General features: G+C 37.8%; 2 long non-coding RNA genes across 6 annotated transcripts in view; one reads left to right on the top strand and one right to left on the bottom strand.

The window, feature by feature from the left end:
• LOC142409471 (uncharacterized) overlaps nucleotides 1-23,515 on the bottom strand; it is a 177,801-nt gene that overhangs the window by 11,178 nt on the left and 143,108 nt on the right. For 4 of the 5 annotated variants that reach the window (XR_012775644.1, XR_012775645.1, XR_012775646.1 and 1 more), the window contains exons 4-6: nucleotides 10,776-10,968; nucleotides 10,378-10,485; nucleotides 1,762-1,884 (exon numbers count right to left, since the gene is read on the bottom strand). This is a non-coding gene — a long non-coding RNA (uncharacterized LOC142409471). Of the gene's footprint in view, nucleotides 1-1,761; nucleotides 1,885-9,859; nucleotides 9,924-10,377; nucleotides 10,486-10,775; nucleotides 10,969-23,515 lie in introns of those variants that run through there. The other variant, XR_012775647.1, reaches the window with a different exon arrangement.
• Nucleotides 22,037-23,515, top strand: part of LOC142409474 (uncharacterized) — a 47,574-nt gene continuing 46,095 nt past the window's right edge. The window contains exon 1 of the long non-coding RNA XR_012775651.1: nucleotides 22,037-22,074. This is a non-coding gene — a long non-coding RNA (uncharacterized LOC142409474). The remainder of the gene's footprint in view (nucleotides 22,075-23,515) is intronic.

Here is a 23,515-nt window from a genome sequence, read left to right as displayed (position 1 = left end):
AGACTTGACAAAGGTACTGAGAAAGGATGTCATGTTTCATGACCCTGCACAGAGGAGCAGGGTCATTCTGCTGATGCAGAGGACCATGTGCTGGGAGCCAGGACGTGTGGGGCTCATGAACTCCCATCCAAGTTACAAAAGTTTGAAGCAGGAAACAGCAAGATTTGAGCAGTGAAACACTTGGGAAGAGCCCACAAGTCAAGAAAATATTTTGTTCGAAAGCTTTTTGTTTTGTCAATTAGTGCAAGGAAAGGAAAGGAAAGGAAACTCAGGAAGTAAGTTAACCCAGTCTAAACATATTTTGTTAACAGCATGAAATTCTTCTTCAAAAGATTGAAGAATCCGCACTACTTGGAGGTGAAATCTATTAGAGCATATGAATCATGTCATATTTCTTGCACAGGGAGCTGCCCACGATGTAAGAATTATTTGTAGAATATATCAAGGTTCATCTTGCATGGGGAAACATAAGTATATGTGCATATATGTATACATACGTATATACATACGCATATATATTATATACATTGTACATTATATACATAATATACATAATATTGTATATTATATATACAAATAAAATTTGTCTTTCAAGTGGGAGACACATTTCAGGTCCTCATCTCAGGAAGGATGAGTAAAGTCATGAAGTTAAGATATTCATAGAAATACAGCTGCTTAAATATTTTAGTATGGAGTCTAGTTTTGATCAGAAAATGTTGTCAAAACCAACATACTGGCATAAAAAAAAAACCCCAGACTTGATAACTCAGCGTTTTTTAAAAATATATATCATTAAACTACTCCTGAATCACTGCCTTTATGAGCAGCAGAAAACCAGGGAACAAGCTTTAATTGGAGCAAGTTTAGATCCAAATGGAAACAAATGCCACAGAGTGGAAAGAGCATCAATGCCAAAATGCCTCACAAGCTGGCTGCAGCCAAACAAGTAAAGTGATCAGGAGAAATGAAGGACATTTAATGCTTCAGCGGCAGTAGCCAGTTCCCATCTCTTTAGTCCACATAATGGTTAAACCTGGAAATGGACAGTTGTTTTATGAAGCTTATACCGCATAGGGAAAAAAATCCTCAAAACAGCCCGATGCCTTCTTGGCCAGCCTGATGTTTGCCTTTGGAGTGATCCGCTTGTGAAAACTCCCATTACTTAAATACCTGCTCAGTCTTTGTAGTTCAATTATAATAATTGATTCCTTTTAAAATTAAAACAGGTTTTTTTTTTCTTTCATTTATAAAAGCTTTACTTTTGAAAAATCAATTATTTATACTCCCGATCAATTCTAAAAAAACATTTTCATTACCGTGATTCAAAACTAACTCCCACAGCACAGCTGAATCTTCTTCATGCTGCCCAAGTACTCAGAGCCTCACAGTAGCACTTCTATAGCCTTTTAGAAAGTCTACTTTTTGCTAGTTATATTTTTGTAAAACCTAATAGAGTATGACCCAATTTCTCTATGTACATGGATGTATCTAACCTCAAGGAATAAGTTGCCTGAAAGAAAAACATCCTGCACGTCTCCTTAACAAAAATGTGAATTCAGTAAGACTTAATTTCCATCACTTGTACAGCCCAGCCAACAACCCGCTTGGGTTCTGATGGTGAAGAGGGATTCAAACGTCTCTCAATATTGTACACATATAAGTACCTCATTTGCACGGAAGTCACATACGTATATTTTTACTATACTTTTCAAACTCAACTTTTCAACGACACCTTACTGATTTGTAAGAGAAGTATCTGACCTGAAAATCCACTTTGTTCCTGTGTGGATGAGATGAATGGCAGATTAAAAAGCAATAATTTCCTCAGAGAAAAAAACACAGCAAGTGAAGAACTTCTGGATTTGAAGACCTTTATTTTACTTCCTAGGAAAAAAAAAAAAAGAGAGAATTTACAAGAAAATTTAAAAATATAATAGATATGAACAAAAAGTAGGACTTGAAATACATTGCTGGAATTGATTGCGCTGGAAGTTGTTACATTAAGTTGGAATCTTTCCAAGAAATCAGTAAGTAAGTATGATCTTAACTCTGTGTTAAGTTGTGTTATAAAACAGCTTCTCAGTGAAACCTTGCAAGGTGAAATTTCATGGTGAATTATTTTCATTATCATGGAAAATCAAAACAAATGTCAGAAATAACAAATAATTATTATTATTATTTCAGTTGTTTCATTTTATAAAAACCATTATATTGAGTGACCTGACAATTTTGATTTTACTCATGAAAACTCCTGACACAGTTGCTTGACTGAACATAAATGTTATTTCTGAACATTGCATGCTCTTCCTCACCTAAACCACACTTATTTTTTGGTTCTGCAATTTTGCAAATTTGCTAACAAAAAGATAATCCATTATAATTACTGTTTTTGTAGATATGTATATATGAATACGTGTATACACATACACACACATATATAATCAGAACTATATTTAAATTAATTTTTAAAAGTTACATTTGTAAATTACAATGAAGCCAAGTTACATTTGTTTTGTAAGTTATTTTTCATTATTTTTTTAAGGAACTTCAATTTTGTCATTGGCAAACAGAAGCAGCTGTCATCTTTCTTTTCAAATGTTTATGCCCAATTTTTGCTCAGAAATCTTATCATTTTCTTCTACCAGTCCCCAGCAACGGCATACGGTTTCCAAACAGTTATGAAAGGATGAGACCTCAATGGCAGATCAGATCCAAGGGCTCTTTTCTTAAGACGTTATTGTGCCTATATTTGTATGTGAAAAGGCTAAGTTCATTCATCCAGTCAGGTGGACATTTGTGACAAAATCTATCCTGAATGTAACAATTTTGTCTATGTCAGAAACTTCTGCATATGGCATATGGGTGTATATATATATATGTATGTATACCATTGCAAATGTGCTTTTTGCACACTGAGCTGTATTCCATAAGGGCCTTCTGGAGGGAGCAGCCATCTTATCTTCAGTTTGGATTCACCTTGTTACAGATAGACGCATATTGTGACATCTTCCAGGAAATTTTTCCTTGTTATTTCTTCTCTGTTCAGCAAAAGTAAAAGAAATTCGGGCTAGAAAGGTATACACCGCTCATGGGATTTGAAAGTTTATAGAAGTATGAAAGAAATTTCCTTTTGCATTCTGGACACAGTGGAAGAGCTGGGAAAAATGTTTCAGTGGTAGGAATGTGTTTAGTGTTCGAAGCCGCAGAGGATGTGCTTACTCTACATAGGTACAACTGCGTAAGAAAGGAATATTGTCCTAGATTTGCAAATCAAATTGAATACACAGCTTAGTGCGATTAAATAGCATCTCTGAAATGTCATTAAATAAAATAATTAAAATGGCATATAAAGTCTAGTTTGCAAATGACCTTATGTCAGCCTGGAAAACTGGTGTTAGATTTATAAATGAACGTGGACATTTTGTTAAGGAAACAATCTTTGAAACAGCAGTTTAGGACACTTAACTATCACTGAGAAATCACCCAATCTTTCCTGGAAATTTCAGAAGTAAAAGCAAGTTTGGGTGTAAGTTCAAAGACGTTACAGCCTGTTAGAGCTGCTTTCGGGTGAAATTTGGATAAGATCTTGAATTGCCGAGCTGCAAAGCATTGAAAGCTGTTTGTGCCACTGAGCTGATGGGCTCAGTTTGATCCAGGAGCCGGGACTTCAGCTCACCGCTTGCTGTGCTCTTTTTAACCATGGAGTAAGACCTTCGCCCCTTCCCTTTCTGGCTGGCAGAGCAGCTCTCTGGTTGCAATCAGAGGAGGCAAAAGGACAAGTGGAAAAGGGAAGGAAGAAAAAGAGAGAGTGGGCAGGAGAACCTTTGCAAGCGCACGCAGCTCTCCTACAGCCTGTTTGACGTATCCCAGTGGAGTGTGCGCTGTAGGAAAAAAAACATGTCACTGCTCTAAAACTGTCTTTTCTAATTCAGTGCATCCATGTATTGTTGTAAATCAGTTTCCCAGACCCTGAAAGATACAGAGACAAGAGAACAACTTTGACTGTTAGCTATCAACTCAGATAATGAAAACTTTCTTTCAGCATTAAGCCGCCAGCGTATTAAAAAAAGACTAAAAATATAAATTAATGCCTGCATGTTTTGCCTAGGAAAGGATTCCTTCTACTCATGTGCCTACGTGCTCATAGGAGTCAGGCATTTACATTCATCCAGTTCTTGGGTTTTAAAGGGAGTTTTAAAAGCATCTGGAATTCTGCGTTATGAATTCCAGCCACTTACATCTCCATATTCTTAAATCCTAATTATAATGTTGCTGACTGGCAAAACTGTTGGACAGTCAAGGATCTGAGCTGCCATGCTTGAGGTTAATTTATTACGATTTTGTTAGAGGTTAACACAGAAGCATGTTGATAATGCTATGTATCTTACACTTGAGAGTAACATTTCACAACCAAGTTCTTTGAAATATATGTATACATACACACATTTCTGCAGGTACACTGGTAATTTTACTATAAACCTATGTTTTGATGAACTAAAGATTGAGAATATGAGTAAGAAATAGAAAGATAATAATACTTGAATCACATTATTGGAATGCTGTACTTATCCCAAGGTCAAACATATAAACCAAGGAAATCTTGAATGAGTAGAGCGGGTGTTTATTGACTCGGAGAAATGCTTCCTTCTTACACATACCTCACCACGGTAGGCAGTCTGCTGTAAATTCTTGATCTTTCTGGATAAAAAGTTAGGAGCATTGAGAATGTATGTGATCCACCAGCCTCACTTTGTCACAATAAACAAAATGCTACTATCCATGAGCACTGCATGAAAACAATAGATACTCTCTTCATATTAGCATCTCTGCATTTGACAGCAAAGATATATTTTGCCACATGACTAAGTCTCAGGGCAGACAGCTTATTTATATAACTTTGGTTTACCAGTTTCCCTCATAAAGAATGAAACCTTTCTCTAAATGATAATCTTTTGACCTCTAACAGGCTAGTGATTTACAGAGCCACAAAGACAACACACTGTATTTAAAAAGCTTTAAGACGCCATTTAAAGCTTTTATGGTGAAAACTTGCTTCTAATAATACACTTGCAGCTTTAAGTTCAGACAGTTTTCTGAATAAAGAAATACCTTTTATATGTTTTAAAATGAAGAATTTACTCATGTTACAAATATATTTTACTCCAACCTGTGAAAAACAGCTCAGAAAATATAGCTACAATTTCATAGTACCTGGTAGTAAAACAACGAGCAGAGGGCAGGGCGGGAGGAGAGGGAGGCTGCACGAGAAACCCCTGGATGTCTGATGGAAGATAAAATGACATCTTTGATGTAAAAGCACTCTAACAATGTAAACTAGAAGGATGATGTACATAACCATTCCAGTGTAATGGACGTGATTTTCACTTGGACAGATAAGATGTTATTTAGATTCTGTCATGAAATATAAGTCTTCATTTTCTTTATACATTCAGGTAACTAGATTTTCCACTCAGCAAAGCAGCACAGTTAAGTAAGTCAAAGGCATAGCATCAGATGCTCAAAGTTTAAACATCCTCTCTCTTGTGGGGCTGTGTTATACTTACTCAGACAGCTGGTTGTAGTACATTTATTTCTAGGTATCTCAAATGTGTAACTCCTTTTTCTCACGATCATTTCTGCATAAAAACTGGCCTGTGCTCCTGTTCATTTGCCTTTTGTGTTGGAATGGTGGGGAGGAAGAAGGACATTAGATGGACCAACCTCTTTGTACCAGCAGCCAGTGCAAGCACTTTGTGTGTGTGTGTGTAACGGAAGTTGGTTAAGATTGGAACAGTATAAAGTCAAGAGTGGGTAATGTATTACATGCAAATGTCAAGCTATCTTTTCTATATGGTTAAGAGCTGCATCCAAAGACCCTTAAAGTCAGAGGAGTTCTTGTCTGGCTCGAGTGTTATTCAGATCAGTCCAACAGAGAGGCTATCAGAGCATTTGTCATTACATAATAACCATCTAGAAAGGATTTCTTTCACTTGCCCTTTTTCCTTTGCAAGGGAAGATGTTATTTAGATTCTGTCAGGAAATGCAAGGTTTCACTTTTTTATGTATTAAAGTAACTAGATTTTCTACTCATTGCATCACTTTATGAATAACAATCCTGGACATTTCCAGGACATGTTTTCTCCTCCAGCTGTCAAAATATTTAATGCTTTGAACGTTCACAATTAGGCATTGCAGTTGAAAGTGCTACATTCAACAGGGAAGAAATGATACCTTGGTCCCTCTGGGTCGTCCGATAGCAGATTTCTGCAAGTTTCTGGGATAAACAGCGGCTATATTCAGGGTACTCAAAGCCCTAAGTGCTGTGATTTTCAAAAATGTATTGAGGAGCTCTGGCTATAAGTTTACCTTCCTCAGTTGGACGTGTGGATTGAATTATCACTTTCAAGCTCCAGCTGTGTCTTTTGGGAACAGGATACAAACAGATGAAGAGAGGGAGAAACTCCTTGCCAGCTGGAAAGAAATGGTGGGTGCAGTCCTGGGAATTAGCAGTGACCGAACTCAAAACAAGTGAAGGTATGGGAAAGACGAGAGCCTTCACCGAGCTGTGGGGCATCTTCCAGAATGTGCGTTGTGGAAGAAAACACGGTCCCGGGATGCGGGGAGCAGAAGAAGCATGCAGCACTGCCTGAACTGTAGCTGTCTGGATGCTTCAGGTGACCAGCAGAAAGGGGTCCCAGGATCAACGTTTGAGACCAGTGAACAGAAAGGAGCAGAAGCTGGGAAAAATGCTGCAGGGGGGATCAATTAGCAGCCAGTGGTACAGGAAAGAGAGAGAGAAATCCCTGGAAGCAGCAGAACAGAGCCAGCCACCTGGCAGGACAGGGGAAGAAAGGACCTGATGAGAAGCTGCAGCTTCTTCCTTTGCTTTCCTGATGATTTGAGCTCGAGGCAGCAGCACACTGCTTGTGCAGATGCTTAAACAGCATAAAAGTATACTGAAGTCAGCAGACTGCAAACCAGCCTAACAACATGGTATAATTTCTGTGTTCCTGCTAGAGCTGGCCAGGACGTTTTCAACCAAGCATAGTTTTAGCAAAATATGCTGTTTCACCTAAATCAAGACATTTACTGGAACCTGTTTCTCTCAACAAAACTTTAAATAAAAACTTGTCTGAAGACCAAGGTCTTCCAGTAAATTTTGGCCACAGAAAGAATATCTGCTTCTGTTCTGCCCCATTTCTCAAAACATTTGAAAGATTTTGGTTTTATTTCACTTGCTTACCAAATGGAAGTTAATAACAATTCTCAAAAACTTTCACAAATAGGAGATTGTAAAGAAAACCAAAACAAATCCAGTTCCCAGGCCATAAAGACTAACTTTCAAAATCCTGTTTTATTCTAATCTATTCTCTCCATTCCAATGCCAGGAAAGGAACATGTACGTAAATGAGCGCTGTGTAGACATCAGTCAATATGTGGGTAAATGGGTCGTGGAAAAGAGTAGGGAAAACATGGCCACTCTCCTCTCTTCCGGTGAAAGACCTAATAAACAGCAGTGCATAAACTTGAAGACTTTAAAAGTAAGATGGATTACACTTGTGGAAGATGTTCTGTAATTCGTTTTCATATTGATTTATCCATACGTAATATTCATTTGGCTATCACTAACCTCATTTCCCTAGACATGCACTCACATTCAGTAGTACCTTTTCTGCCAAGGCTGAAAAACAATCAACCTCTCTGAGAGGGAAAAGAGAACAAAACTGTGGCCCTTACTCCTTCACCTGGTTTGTGGGGCTTGTTGCAGCTTTATTTTAATGTATAATTTTCTTCCTTTTATTTTGAGAATTTCACTGCTATGCCTGCTATCGTTTATTGCTTTGGTGGTTGATTTCCTGACAATATTCAGTCAGAGAGTGTATTCTTGATATGATCTGTACAACAATATGTGTGTTAGACTTACTGTTTTTAAATCTTCGAATACTGTATTCATTATCCAGAACAGAGGCATGGATCACAGGAAGATGCATTTAAGAGGAAATTTTTTAAGTAAAACCTGATATTAAGTTGTATAGAATCAATAACGATTTATTTTTTAAATGTTTCTTAAAAGAAATTGGAATTAATTAGGTTCCTTGGCAAATGTAAACAAAGTAATTTTACTGTGCAGTGATTTCTCACTAAACCAAAGAGAATTGGTAGAAATTTCAGAAGTGCCTTAGCAAACTCTGAAATTACAGCTTTCAAAGGCAAGATTTTTGAAAGATGCTTTAATGTCCAATAATTTGAACGATTGCTGCAGGAAACTTTGAAAGTACACTGAAATCAATGAGTTAGGCACCTAGACACAATTGAAATAACAGTCCAGCTACATATTTAGACACTTAATACCTTTAAAAAAAAAAACCTAGGCCTGACAGCTTAATCAGTTATGAGAATATGAATTAGACTCCTAAATCATGCATGTGCTTTTGATAAGTTTACATACTATAACAGAATCAGATTAATTTCTGAATAATTTAATGAGTGGAGGACAGAAAGCAGATGTTATTGGTCTACTGTGATGTACTAAGTCAGAACTTGAATCCTCCCAGTGGACTGCTGTATGGGACAAATTCTTTAAATAAAAGGGCAAAGTCAGAATGGCTAATGAAAACAAGGAGCTGGAAAATAGAAATGACTGCATCCAAAAAGGATACACTCAGAACTGTAGGTGCTCAAATAGGAGTAACTGGAAAACCCTAAGATTCTTGAAGGATTGGTGCAAGAAAATCTTAGTATTACAGCAAAAACTACAAATTAATCAGTCCAGGCCATAGGAATAATGCATGAGTAAAACCCATAAAATTTATATAAGATGGGGGCAGCCAAATCCAGCTGTAGATGATATTGTGGTGAAGTAGAGAAAGTGAGATTTTGATTATTTGGATAACAGACATAATCCTGGAATTTACCTTTTTTAACAAAGTGAATTCAAAGCAGAGAAGAAAGTTCAGTTCATCTTAGCATCTCCTTCTGAAGATAACTTGTATTATTAATAAAAGACTAGATTATATTCCTCTGAAGAGAAAGAAAGAGTACTGTATCTCAAGCAGATGTGTTATTAGAGCTGACACTTCCCCATATTACAGCAACTTTTGAGGCTTTTATTTCAGGAAAATGTAAAAGTAGGATTAAAGGATGATTCTGGAGACAGGAAAAAGGGATAAGCAGCATAAGGGAGAAGTTATGAGGAACTTCTCTTTTATGCAGCATATTTTCTTTAACAATACTTTTATATAGGGGTTTTTTTTTTTCATTTTCATTTCTGTAGTCAGCTGGTCAGCTATTTTCTTTCTGGAAAGTTGGTATGTAAAGAATGAGCAAGGGAGCAAGAAAAGCTTGAAAAATTTATACGTTAGGGATTTTTTTATCAGGATATAATATATAAAGGAAATTATAAGCTGAATTTAGTAATAAAGAAGTGAATTTTAGAAGAACAACAGTCATGTTTCATTAACTACGACATTAAAGCGGACACTTGTAATGTCTCCATTTTTAACTTTTAAACATTACCAAACTCTAAGTCCTGGCCCAATGAACTTTAATGCAAGGAATAAGGGAGAGATTCAAACACTGAATTATGTTCAGATTTAGTTCAATATTGGCACTATTCTTTTCTTACAGTTGAAACGGAAGATATGAGGGTGAAAGTCCCCAGCTAATGGGAAAAATGTAGATGAAAAAAATTCAAGACGTTAGTCAATGGGCATTGCAAGAATGGCTGATCAGCATCATGCTTAGTAATAAATACCCAAATGATGATGTATACCATGCAAGAGAGGCACGTTGCATTTATATGAATAGCAGAAGCGTGCAAAAGCTTGCATATGCGCCATGGGTTACTAAGTGTACCTCGTACTATTAGACCTGAATGTATATGTGGAGTTGTTCCCAGGTCCTCTCATCTACACTCTGAAATTCTGTATGTAGATAAGCAAACTATCAAGAAAGACATTAATAGGATGATTATGGAACAAAAGTAGGATGCTGGTGACAGAGAAATTTGATACTGTTGGAGAGGCAGAATTAATTCTTGTCTTAGTACTTCCAGAGAAAGCTAAAGGTCACATCCTGAAGAATGCAAAGGTGAAATATTAAAAGGTTTTATGATAACGCTAAAGCAGACAGAACATTAAAAGTATCTGAAGCTTGCAAGGCTTTATAAATTCAAGTTATAAGCCAGGACTGAGAAGAAAAGAACACAAGAACTTTTTATACTTGCTTAATCCTTGACAGTCTGAATAACGATAAGTGCCCAAACAGGGTTAGTAATTTAGAACTGATATTTACAAAAAAAAGTCCTAAATGAGTAGTCCAGACCTATGCACTCAGTAACGTTAAAGGAGAAATATCAATAAGAAATGAGATACTTACACATAATTTAGAGCTATTTGAAATTGCTGAAGGCAGCATGGTTTCAGGAAATAAATTTTTCCTTCATTGGCATGCATTCTGACCAGAGGGAAGAAGAATCGAGTTAGCCTGTGGGTAAAAGCAAAAGAGAATTTTAAGGAGGCTTTGAACTAGTCCTAATCTACAGTACGGCTTCTCCTCAAATTTGAAGCTCACAAAGCATTGTATTCTTGGCCAGGTTTGGGATAATTTCTTGGTATATGAATGAAGTATTCAATGGGAATTTGTTTTGAAGTCAGCCATACTAGCATGCTAGCAATTCAGCCAGCACTTCATCCTTACCAAAGACTTTTATTTTACATATATTATGCAGCCAGGAAAGTTATCTGAATCTGTATGAGCAAACATAAAGGTTTTACCTGTGATGAGCTTTGCATCGACTCATGACAGTCACAGTGATACACTGTCCAGCTTTGAGGTAAGCTCTAAATTTCTGCAATGAAATTCAGTGTTTGAAGAACTACTAGCCATCAGTGGGCTAGCAGAGCTTCTACTATGTCTTGGGTAGTTTCCTTTGTTTCAGGACACTTTATGACTTACAAGCCAAATAACCTGCAAAAAACAAACACACGCACACACAAACCAAAAAATGGATTAGAGTAGGAATAGTTTATCTTCAAAAGAACCATTGCTGAGGAAGAAATGAAGGTATGTTAGCTCAGGATATTCAGAAACTTTGTGTTTGGAACAACAGATCAGGTAGAGGTTCATGTTATCAAAGATCTTTTTTAACTGTTTGGTTTCTCAAGAACAGTGAGAGAAACTCAATGGGGAATAAGACAGACACAGGTACATAAAATATATTATTGCTTTGAACTAGAACAGTTGCAAACAGAAAATCACTGCAGAAGCCCGAGCTCAAACCACCAGACAGCAGAATAAATTTTATGCTTGTTGCTATTCAGTACCTTATTCTAAATGTTGTATCTTTCCATCTTAACTCATTTTTCTGAAGAAAATTAATTTTCTTAGAAATTAATTTTTTCTTAAGAAAAATAATTTTCTTAGAAAATTAACTAATTTTTCTAAGTTATAAAGCTTTAAATGACAGTGTAAAAGGAGTATATTTCCAGACAGCCTAAACATCTTGTGGACAAAACAAGTGAGAACAGTGCTGCCAAGAAAAGTTTGTCAATACTGTAATACTGAGAGAGAAGAGACAGTGAAATAAATATATTAGATTCAGAAAAAGTTTCTACAACAGCCATCACCAGGAAAACCCTTCCCATCAATTTCTGAAAAAGAATTAATTGGAATATTATACTTCCCATCCAAACCTGAGAAGCAACCCTCTAAAGCAATTTTGACTGGTCTGGCTTACTTTTGGCAGGCTGCGAGATCAGAAGGAGATCAAGGAGGTGTCTCACTGGTGCAGACCCTGAGTCTGGACAGATTTACTGTTTGCCACAGGTGCCGGTATTACAAAGATGTAGACTTGGCACACTGCAGTCAAAATTTCAACAGGACTTAAAAAGCGGTACGCATGGAGAGGCTGTTGAATTTACAACCTGGATATTACTCTAGAAGAATAGATATCATTGGGCATGACTCCTATCTGGAAGAAGCAGGCGATCTTTCTTGTATATGGCACACTAGCATAAGCCAACTGTCTTCCCTGCTCGAATAAAAAGAGTAGTTCCCTTGACCCGTGTGGAGTTAGGACTTCTTTTAACAAAACATTCTTTATTTCAGTCATAGAGCAGTTAACCTGGCACGAAGAGACAAGGTGTACCTGGTGTACGGGTAATATCTTTTCAGCTCAGCAGTGGCTGGCTCAATCATTCTCCTAATACTGAAATCACCTGTCGTGATTTCAGCACACAGAGAGAAACCGAGGAAAAGGCCCGCACAGCCACCTCTGCCGAGAGTGCCGCGAGTGCAACCTGCCCACTTGCTATTTCTTTCTTTCACATTAATAGCATAAGCAGTAGTTTATGGTTTATTCAGCCACCTGGATTTTCTTATTCAGATTTTTGAAAATATACTAAGAACAAATTCAACCCCTTGTTGGTTTTGTTTTGTTTTTTCTTTCGGTGTTGATTACATTAGGTCTTAAGCACTAGCTTAACAGAGTTTAATTGTTTGTTTTCTCAGAGTACCTTGTCTCTTTAGAGCCAGAGATCTTGCTTGTTAAAAGTATTTGCATGTCTTAAGTAGATGATGGACTTCAAAGGAACTGGAATTAGTGAAATACCCTCATGACAGAGAGTTTATAGATATCCCTGAACCAGTGTTATTTAGAAGACATATTGTGTTTCCAAAGATATTAGATCGGTTGTGCTTCTCCTAGAGATAGGTGTCATGGTTTTGTCTATAAAATATGGAAATTGCTTTCAGGTCTGGAGCTGAAAATAATAGCTGGGTGATATATTCAAGAGAGTGTCTGTACTTGTGTCTTAGCTAGTAATCATGTTTATAAGGCTGTCATTATTGGTCTTGGTTTGAGCTCTGTTAATATATATGTATTCTTCAAAAGAGAAGTACAACACAACATTTTCAAGTCTTGCAAAGTAAACTATCATCCGATGTCTTAGTGTTAAGAGAGGGAAAGCGAGCAACGAAAAGACAGGGAGCTGTTTCTCATTAACTATTGTAAGATGTCAGCAAGATTAAGGTGTCAGGGTATAGAAAGATGAAGAAGAAAAGAATTACTTAGCAAATAGGCATAAATGAATATAAAATGTGAATAGAGGGTTCTAGCTCCTTCTAAGGGTAAAAATAGGCCAGTAGACATTACATTGTGCTACAATCAACTCATCCACTCGATCCTGACCTTCATCTTTATAGGTGAGACTAGCGGGAGCAAAATGTTACCACATAGCCAACGCTGGGAACTTTCAGAACCATTATTTCTGAAAAGAAATGAATATTCAAAGGCCCCTTTGACATAATGAAGGTTAAATCCTATATAGAGTTTTGCAGGCCCATGTGAGTGCTGTCTGACTGGGCTCTAAAATAGCCTGAGTTCAGCCTGTCTGTGAGCTGCCTGGGAGCTATATGGCCATGGTTAGTGCAGGGCTGATCCCACGTTTAAGCTGGTGAGAAATGGAGCATTACATTGCATCTCACAAATGCAGCTACACAAGGTGGGCAGAACAACAGGTCTGCCAGAAAGAAAATATCATATAGATATATATACATACAGAATACCATATAGACATATATACATACAGAGAAGTCACTTGCCTGCAAATTATTTCACAACTGACTCTTAGAATGCATTTCAGGTATTGCCAGCTAATACCTGCAAAATTGCCAGCTCGTACCATCTACGTACCTGTCACCTTGCCTGAAAAATACTTTAGTTCAGTTAGTGAACAGTGTTTGCAGCTGTACCTGCTAAGAAGAGAAAGACGACACCATTTTGTCTAAAGGACAAATAATTCCAGGCAGAAACAGCCATTAAAAACCTGCTTTTTAGGAGTAAAGAAAAAAAAAAAGACCACAAACAATTTGTTGGCTGGCAACAAGCAGTATAGTAGTAACATGGCACCACTTCAGAAGAATATTATTATCCTTGTGCAAAAGAGACTTAGCAAATTATGGACAGCATTTTTGAGTTGTTTTTACCCGAGTTTAATTCACAACGGTCACTTACAAGTATAGTGGCCTTCCATACCTAGGCTGCTGCTCCATGGCCTTGAGCAAGCATTGTAAGAAACTTCTGTTTCTGAAACCTAGGACCACTTCTGACATCTTACATTGATTTAAATTATGAACCAATTTAGCTAAGCTGATGTAAACCCCAATATAATTACTTTGTATCAGATTTATGCAGATAGAAAAAGATATATCTGTTCCCTCAGCAACAGTTTCAGTCCAGAAATTGTGGAGGCAGAGCATATTAACTTGTGCCCAGCCTTCAGCAATAATAATTATAGTTTTGAGACTGAAGCTGCTAGAAGGCGGCTATGTACACGTTGCTCAGAGATGACTCTAAATCACACTTTTAACACTGAGGAGATCAACTTAGTTTCCACATAATGTTAGAAAAAGGAATATATCAATACCTCAAACCCAGTGTAACATATTTACCTCACACTTTCATTAAATTGACAACATAATCTTATGTCTCGTTCTACAAGTACTTGCAGTCAATGTGTAGATCAGGCATGAATTTGCTTTGCATTTAGTGAGATGCCATTTGCTGCATGGCTGATGACAGTGCTGGTGATTGCAAAAAGATAGAAAATGAAGGCTTCACTTTGATAGCTGAGTTCGTAGCCCTTTGGTACCCACATTTATAAAGGTGCTCTTTGCTATGCTTTCATCTTGTTATTTATTTGGTTTGGAAGTGTCCCTCTCTGTTCCAGTGTATTAGAAAAGCTTCACTCTGTTTCCCATCTGCTGTCTTTGAGAGATCAATTGTAGAGCGTTCATCAGTGGAAACGTGAGGCTTTTTGCCACAGTTTCTCTAAAATCCACCTTGCCAGTCACATGCAAACTGAAATGGGTCAGTTTCCATCAGCCTTGGCATTAAGCCTCTGTGCTCTCCCATCAGCCCTGTCCAATAATTTAAGACGGTGGGAGTGGGAAACAAATTATGTGACTATTAATTCCAGTTTTCTTGTTCAGATGCTAGTACATCAAAAATAGATCTCCCTGGGCCAGAGCACTTTGTCATGTTATCTGGAGTAATACTAGTTTGTGAATTATGTCTGGTCAGTTTAGTGTCTCAGTTTGGTCACATTAATCTCTTTGACCACTGCCTTAATCACTGAACCCTGCCATCTCATTTTTCATCTTGCAGAAAGAAGCTGTCTGACTTTTTGTCTAGTGCCTGGCACAGTGATTGCTCTGTTGACCCCATAGTAGTCAGAGGAACCCGGAGGTCTTGCAGGCGGCAGCAGGACCAGCCACAGAGGGTACTGTCTCATCAAGCTCAACTATCTCATCCATTCCTTAATGACCATGCAAACAGCACAGTAACCCCAGATGATGTAAGCTATCCCATTTCACATACCTTAGCAGGTTAACAACTCGCTGCCTGTCCCAAGCTGCATGAACACAAAAAAATCAGGAATTCATAGACAAAAATTAATTTTTAATTACTAGAGAATTCTATATTTATACACGATTTACATTAGCCACGAGATGCTTACTTGTGTTTTTGTATTGAGAAAATAGCCAGCTAAGCACAATGCATTCACTCTGTGTATATAATCTTGATAAGCCCATGTTGCAGATATAACTTTGAAATTCCATTTTTATGGATCTGTCTAGGTTCATTTGCCTTAGATGTTCAAATGATCCATCGATTAGGAAATATGATTGATAATTTCAGTAAATACCTTAGAAAAATCCATACGGAAGTTTCAGAATACATTTGCAAGTGGAATCTGTCATCCTGCCAGAGGATTAATTTTGACTTTGTTGTAAGTAAAAATAAATACTTCAATATGCTTCTTCTTAAACTAATAAGTGTTAAAATATGGTTTTTTCAAAAATATCAAGTTGTATTTAAAATGGAGCCTTTTTCTATTAAATGTGTGCAATTAAGCCAAAAAAGTCTTTCTACTATGGAAATCTGTAAAAGGTATGGACAGGAAACTAATCAATCTGCTACTGCTACAGAAGTCTATAGTAAACACAAGCACCTAGATACTGTTGTACAGTATCAACTCTCAAGATATTTTAGAATAGTATAGTTCAGTTGGAAGGGACCTACAACAATCATCTAGTCCATTTAGAATGTAGCCTGCACACAATGCAAGAAATCTTAGGTTGCTTATAATATCTATTTATCTAGAGGCCTTTAGAATGACATTTTATCAAAGGAAAAAAAAAGTAACTTTTAGTCTTGGAAAAGAACTCAGATCACTGGGGTTTATTTCTGCCACAAAGGAACAAGGATATGTAGTTCCCCGTGAAAATGCAAGTAGTAGTTTTGGGGTAAAATGAGGACTAAGCATCACTAAAGGCAGAAAAAAGCCTAGCACATTCCTTTCCCTCCAGTCCCACTTTGTCAGCCCTTTCCATTATTTGTCTTTTACAGTTGCCTCTGATTTCTTAGCTTCCCTGATAAAAACAAGTGGTTTTTTTCCTCAGAAACTAAACAAATAGATGATAAACTACATTCCCATGAGAAAGCAGTCCAAGTTCATGAATATATTCCTACCACTATGAATTTCAGCTTTTGAAAATTTCAGAAGTCGATAAACCTAAGATTTTGAGAGAGAAACTCACTATGAACTGTAAAGTGTCGTTAGGCAACAGTTTCTCAGAGATATGTCACAATTTTGAGATACATGGCAGGATTTGATTTCTCCTTATATGGAAGTGATGAGTTGTCTTAAAAATAGAAATATATTTATACGTTGTAGAAGGATGACATTCCAGGACACTGCATGATGAATGAGATGCACTCATAGTGCTGGTAAGAGTGCTTCACAATTAAAGCAGCTATATCTGAAGAATCTACCCATCTTTATGAGACGGACCGAAGGGGAAGAAAAGTTGCCCAAAGGACGGCAGCTGCAAATAGCATATTTTTTCGAAAACTCATACGTGATCAAGATTTCCAGCAAATCAAGGGATTTGTTAATAATGCAATATAAGCCACTACTGGCTGCTTTTGAATCTGTTACAGAGGCTGCTACATTGCTCAAAATAGGATAGAATAAAATTGTACAAGCACTAAACTCAGCTTTCTAGTAAGCAGGTTTTAAAATGCAGTATGATTTGTTCTAACAGGATCTTCTTCAGTCAACAGCGAAATAGATAGAGAAGTAGGAGAATGGAATAGATGGTGAAATACAAGACCTAATATTTCCAAGGAAAATCTTACTTGCTTGAGCACGGCAGAGAGGTTTTAAACATTAGGAGCCGACCAAAGCAATCAGTAAAAGTTGGGTTTCCTCATATACTGGGCATGGATGTTCCTTTGGGTATGCTAACAACTTTGTAAAATTCAGTCTATTTCTCCATGAGGCTATGCCTGAAACAGATATTAAAAGGAAGCTGAAATATAGATTAGGGTCTACTTTTGGGGGAAGAACTGAGAAGAGCTAAGATGTGAATTGAAACCAGTATTTCATTGCCTAAAGGTCAACTGTGTTAAAAATGGTGAGAAATTTAGAGGAAGAGCTGACTTTGAAAGAATCACCCTCAAGACAGTATTGTAGCCCATCAGGACAGTAAACCTCCAACTGCCCTAAAAGAGCTTTTTCCAGGAGTTTAGTTGCAAAAGTTTATTTCCTCAAGGCAAGTTGTCAATCAGCAAGTATTCTGTTCAAACACTTCTGAGTTTCTTGTGAAAAGATACACCATAGATTTAGAGACAGAAATGACAAAGGTCAGTTCAAAAGTGGAAGAATATTTCAGAATATCTCAAGCTTTTCTAGCTTTGCTTAGCACAGTCAGGGAAGGGAATACCTCTCTACATAGGAGGAGGTCATAACAACCACTGTGTTAGTGCCCTGCTATATCAAAACCACAATGTTGACAGCATCCCCATGCCAATAGGAATGTGAATGAAATAGTGAGGAATAACTGCATTTTTGAAAGGGCTCTATTTGTCACCGCTTGGGCCACTTGGCTCTGTCAGTGATATACTGGTGGAGAAAATATTGCCGTTGAGACTTGCTGTCAGTGCCCATAACCTCTCTGGCCAGCGACAGAATAAAAGTGGGAAAGTTTTAGGAAATTGCATTATAGCCTGGTCTTTGCTTTGGGAAATTCCTTCAGAGATCAGGTGCAGTACAAACAGGGAACTGCTACTCTACCTAAAGACCATTCTCCTGAAGGGAAGACTTGATCCCAGAGTCAACACAGCACTCAGTAGACATTTCTGCTATTTGAAGAAAGAAGATTCATCTCTTTATACAGATGCCTTCTCTTCCAGGCAAGGCAGTGATCAATGTTCAAAGCAAGACTGACATGGACAAATCAAGGTTTTCTTGTTTACTCAGCATGCAGGGACCTAAGCTGCATGTATATACAAACATAACTAGGTTACACTGCAGGTGCCTGCACTCTTACACTCCTAACTTCTAGTACAGGTTCTGCCTATGCCAGGCAGATTCTCCAGACTTGTTGCTGAAGTGTAAAGGTTATGCAGCCTTCTGAATGGAAGGCTGTGATTGATCAGAAACAAGGCTGATTTTAACATGGTTTGCATTAAAGGAAAATCACAAAAGAACATTAAGGTATCATGTTGAGGTATCACGTCCAGGACAGAAGGTAACTCTCCAGGGTCCCAAAACAGAGGCAACTCTCTAACTCCACCCTAGAGTAATCTCCAGGTAGGCTGGGCTGTCCATCGGTGGAGACTGACTCGAAGCCCTCTTTATTGTAGCTTTTTTATTTATGAAATGGATACGATTTCTCCCTGTCTCTTACTAAGCTAATGATGTTTTAGTCATTGGATGTTGTTCCAATTGTCAAATCAGATGATGCTGGAAAGAACTTTTGTTTCATTGCTGGAGTTGTGAAACAGATGAGGAGAACTTTAGGGTGAGCTATCATTCCAGCCTAAGGAGAGCTAGAAGCACCACATATCAGCCATATTGGGAAGAAATGAAACTGAAACTTCTGCCTGGTTCAAAGGGCTCAGAGGAGAAGTCCAAACTGTTCCGAAAGAATTATGTACTTTGAAGTAATGATAAGTAAACCAGTGGACCCTCTACCTATTGCACTGAGTGGAAAAAAGCTACACTCTTCAGGATAATCAGGGCTGAGCAGAATTTAACAGAATTAAGACAGCACTTGCAAAGTGGATTTGGGTTTCACGGACAAAATGTAAAGAGAAGACTGATTACATATATCCCAGAATTTACTTATAAGAACAGACAGCTCAGTAGAGCAATCACTATGTGATTACGTTAACTACCGCAAGAAGGATATAAGGAATGTAATGCAGCTACATAGATGGCTGTCTCACATTATTATTTGCAAGAAATTCTATGCAAAAAAAAATATCAAATACTGGACAGAAGGACTAGCAGAAAATCTGAAAGAAGTGCTTATGGAGTTAGGTGCAATTTGCAATACAGGATGCAAATGAAATATACAGCGTGTCAATATTTTCTTTAGAATCTTAGATTAAAGATTTAAATGATAACTTTGAAGATGGGAACAAGAGAGTGAGAGTTGCTGCTGGGGAGAATGCTGCAGCTATAGGACAAACTAACAGTGAAATGGTAGCGATGCTTAATCTCCAATTTAGCACATTTAACAGCAGAGAACAAATTGTTCACAAAATTGAAGCAGTTGATTGATCACCATATCTTTCAGTTGGGTAGGCTGATATGGGCTGGAGTGGCTGGGAAGTAGATTCCTTAATAAGTGGAATGAATAAGTCAATGAATAGCTTCATTGTTGGTCCCCAAATGCTCTACCTCAAATTTCGTCATGTTAGGGATCAATCAAAGTCATGTTTTCATTCTCTGTTTTCCTTCACCCGAATGGAAATCCTGGGAATCCTGTTGAACCCACATGAAGAAGAATTTGAAATTATATTAGCACTGAATTGACACTTCAAAAGAAATACATGTGAGTAGACCAAATGTACATAAACTCTGATTTTCTTTATTTTGAAAGAAATTTTGTGTATTAGCAAAAGTTTATCCTGTTTTCCCAGTAAAATCATAGCTCCTTGATTAAATTCAGTGATAACTCTCTGCAAGAAGGAAATTAATGGTTCAAGGAGACACATAAGTACATTTTAAGGATTGCTAGGAAGATAGAGTAGAAATATGCGTGAGCAAGGGACTATGACAGTTCTTCTGGAGCAATAAATCACATAATGAACGCAGTCTAGGCCTAATGAATGGCAGCCATCTGCACCCTCCATCCTGGCACCTAAGAGGTGCAGGCTTCCTGGTGGTTTTTCTCTGTTTATTCCACGCTTACTATACCTTCACAGCAGAATGCACAGCTTGCATTGTAATACTAGGTACTGTAAAACACCTGCTAGTTAAAGGATAATTTTCTAAACTAAGAATGACTCAAGCCTAACTAAGTATTGCCATGATTAGATTATGTTACTGGGACCTCAGACAAATGATGCTCTGATTTGTTCAGAAAACCTTCTGGTGAAGGTGTTCAAAAGGCAGAATAAGTAGAATAAATAATAAAATCAGAACTTTCAAGTGAACTTGTCTTGTCCTTGTGCTGCCTTTGAGAGAGACCAATATACATGTTTTCAAAGGCTGTTCCAGTGGTTAGAGTAGTGAATGACATCTGCATTTGACTTACAGCAAATGCAAAGGGTTTATGTCAAGAATCATTACCACTTAAACGAGGGTCATCTGATATTTCAAAAGAAAAAAACCTTCTCACGCCAGGGATTATGGCAATATGAGCTGAGAGTCTAAGCTCATAGTCACGCACAAGGGCTAGACTGCCTTGCCCACTCCTGTTAGGCAGCATGACTATGACACTCAGGGTATCGGCTGAGGTCTCTAATTGGCATTGTAGTTTCTCTGGGACAAGGCCGCTTAAGTAGCTTCTATTGGTACAGCACCTAGCACTGTGATTTGTGCTGAAAGCACATAGTACAAATAATATGTTGTAATGGTAATGACTTCCTAACTGAAGTCCTAACTCCAACATGTCAGAAGTAATGAAATTAGATTGGAGAATGACCAATAATACTAATCATTGCAGCTATGATAGATTTGAGAGTGTTGAAAATGTATGTGGTTACTGCTATTTCTGGAGATAATGATTTTGAGAACTGCCTATTTCCTCTGTTAATCTCACTGGTTGATTAACGTTGGCTCTATCGTTCTGAACAATATAAATCGAGTAGTAACACCAATCCGCCTTTTTAACAACTCCAGAGCAACTGTTAAGTTTGATGTGACAACTGTGGTGTCTGCCTAGTTTAGCAGAAGTTATGGCAGAGAGTCCTAGAAGATTTCAAGTGCGTTTATTAATTTGATATAAAATGCATGAAGGAAGCACACAGAGTTACTTCTTTGTTTCCTCCTCTCGAAATTGCAACTGGGCCAGTAACTCTTAATACAAAGTTAATTTAGTCAAGATACTTGAGAGCCACTTGGCTCTGTTTCTAAATTCCTCCCTTTGTCCTTCGCAAAGCTCTTTGAAGTGTTACTCTGCGAGGTGGATGTTGTAATGAGCCTATTTCTAAGAGGATCAAAGTAGCAGAGCTGCCCAAAGCAGCATCAAAGATACACAACAGAGAGCCCTTTAATGAGCAAGAGGGACATGACTGTCTTTTCCCCAAAATAAAACCCTAAAACAGGATTTAGATTAAATATTTAAAATTGAAAATTATTTTATTTTGTCTGGAGCTCGCTAGCAGAAAGCAAAAACCTCAAAGAGAAGAGATTTCTCCAGCTGACTCTGCTCAGATTTAAAGACTGTCATTTGCTCGATGCTTCACCATCACTTAATGAATTCCACATACCTGTGGCCTAAGCTAGAGGTGGCAGCAGCAGCCAGCACGGGCACCGGCAGCATAGCAGCCTTGTGCTAGAGCAGATTCCTTTCCCATGGATATGAAAATAGAAAGCAAACATACGGCAGGAAGCTGCGGCAAACGCTGTGGAGGGAAAAGACAGCTTGGAGGGGGAATAGGGGGGAAGGGTGGGAGAAAAAAAAGGAGTGGGAGGGAGGACTGGACATGTAAATTATGTGCCAGGAAATGAATTCCTTATAATGTCTCTTGCCAGAAGCTAAATCCTAGCAAATGTAAGTTGTCTTTTTTCCCTTTCTTTTGCGCTTTCCACTGTTCCTCTGAGGGTCAGGGAGGAAGGAGCAGGGACAGGAAGAGGGGCGATTCAGTGTTTACTTAGTGTGTGACTAAAGTGCTATATGATCCAGCTTTAACATTAGAAGGCATGTGACCCCATAAAAGTGACGCACAGGATAATATCCTGCTTCTCATTACACATGGTTTTTCAACTTACTTTATTTGGCCACGGGGATCCTTCAATATGTTCTAGGGCTGAAATACCAGAAGAAATGTGTTTCTGTTCAGAGGCTGGATGTGCTTATTGCACCGCGTCCAGTAATGAAATGGGGGCTTATTTTGTTTGACTTGATAGCTATCTGTGCAAATATTGCCTCTACTTAGGTTTGCGTTTGTTTAAGGAATCACCTACTGCATCTGTCAAGACTGCAGAAATGTATGCCACTGACCTGCGCTTAACTTGGGGATAAAATGAGAAGAATTGTGTTTAAGGTTAAACCTGGATGGAGGAGGGTTTTTTTCAGAAATTAGCAGAAACCATCTGGCAGAAAGTTAAAAATCCTTAGTAGCAAACCTTTGGCTGCTGAGCAAAGTACACTTCTAGCTTATGAGAAATCAATGATATATGATGCAGAGAGCAGAATGACTAATGAAATTGGACACAAAGTAATTATATAATACATTAACATTTACTGGGCATTAAGCATGAAAAGCAGCCCAGACTTCTTTTTTCTTTCCCAACCCACGCAGTTTGGGATACCACATATCGCAGCGTGTACAATGCCATGGACAAACCAGTACCAGTTTCCTGAAGAATTCTGCAGGTAAAAGCATTGGACACTTCCAGATGTAAGGAACACAGATCTTTTCTTTTTTTAATTAACTGCAACGCTACAATGGTTATGGAAGTTTGTACGTAGCAAAATTTTGTGACTTAAGTAAGAGGCTGCTTTTCAGCAAAAGGTGCTGAGAACCCAGAAGTTTCCAGTAAAGGAAATTGGCTGGGAAGCACAGCTCCCAATTTCCTTCCTTTACAGGGTACAAAGTACACAGCTCTTCCCAGAGTGCTGTTATCTCTGGAAATGTAAATATATATAATTGTATCATACTGAAGAAATCAGTAGGTCTTCAGAGCTTTTAAAAATTAACTAACTTCCTGCATATCTATTTCTAATCAGGATTTGGGAACCTAACAACTCTCTGGGAAAGTCTTGACCATTGTGACTTGGTTGACATTTTAATGGCGGATACAACTTCTAAGATATTGATAGCACATAAACCTTCTAAAGTTGCCCACTGTAGAAATAGTATATGTACATACATGTACATATATGACATGTATTTCATAATCCATATGTTGTGGGTTCACCACTATTGAATTGCTTGAAAAGATTTTGATGCTACAAGTGAAAACAGAAATTGTTAGCATTCATATGCTTC

This window comes from Mycteria americana, chromosome 4, assembly GCF_035582795.1.
Source record: "Mycteria americana isolate JAX WOST 10 ecotype Jacksonville Zoo and Gardens chromosome 4, USCA_MyAme_1.0, whole genome shotgun sequence".
In the NCBI taxonomy this organism is placed as follows: domain Eukaryota; kingdom Metazoa; phylum Chordata; class Aves; order Ciconiiformes; family Ciconiidae; genus Mycteria; species Mycteria americana.
The sequence above is the reverse complement of the archived record's forward strand: the minus strand, read 5'-3'. Positions and strand labels throughout refer to the sequence as shown.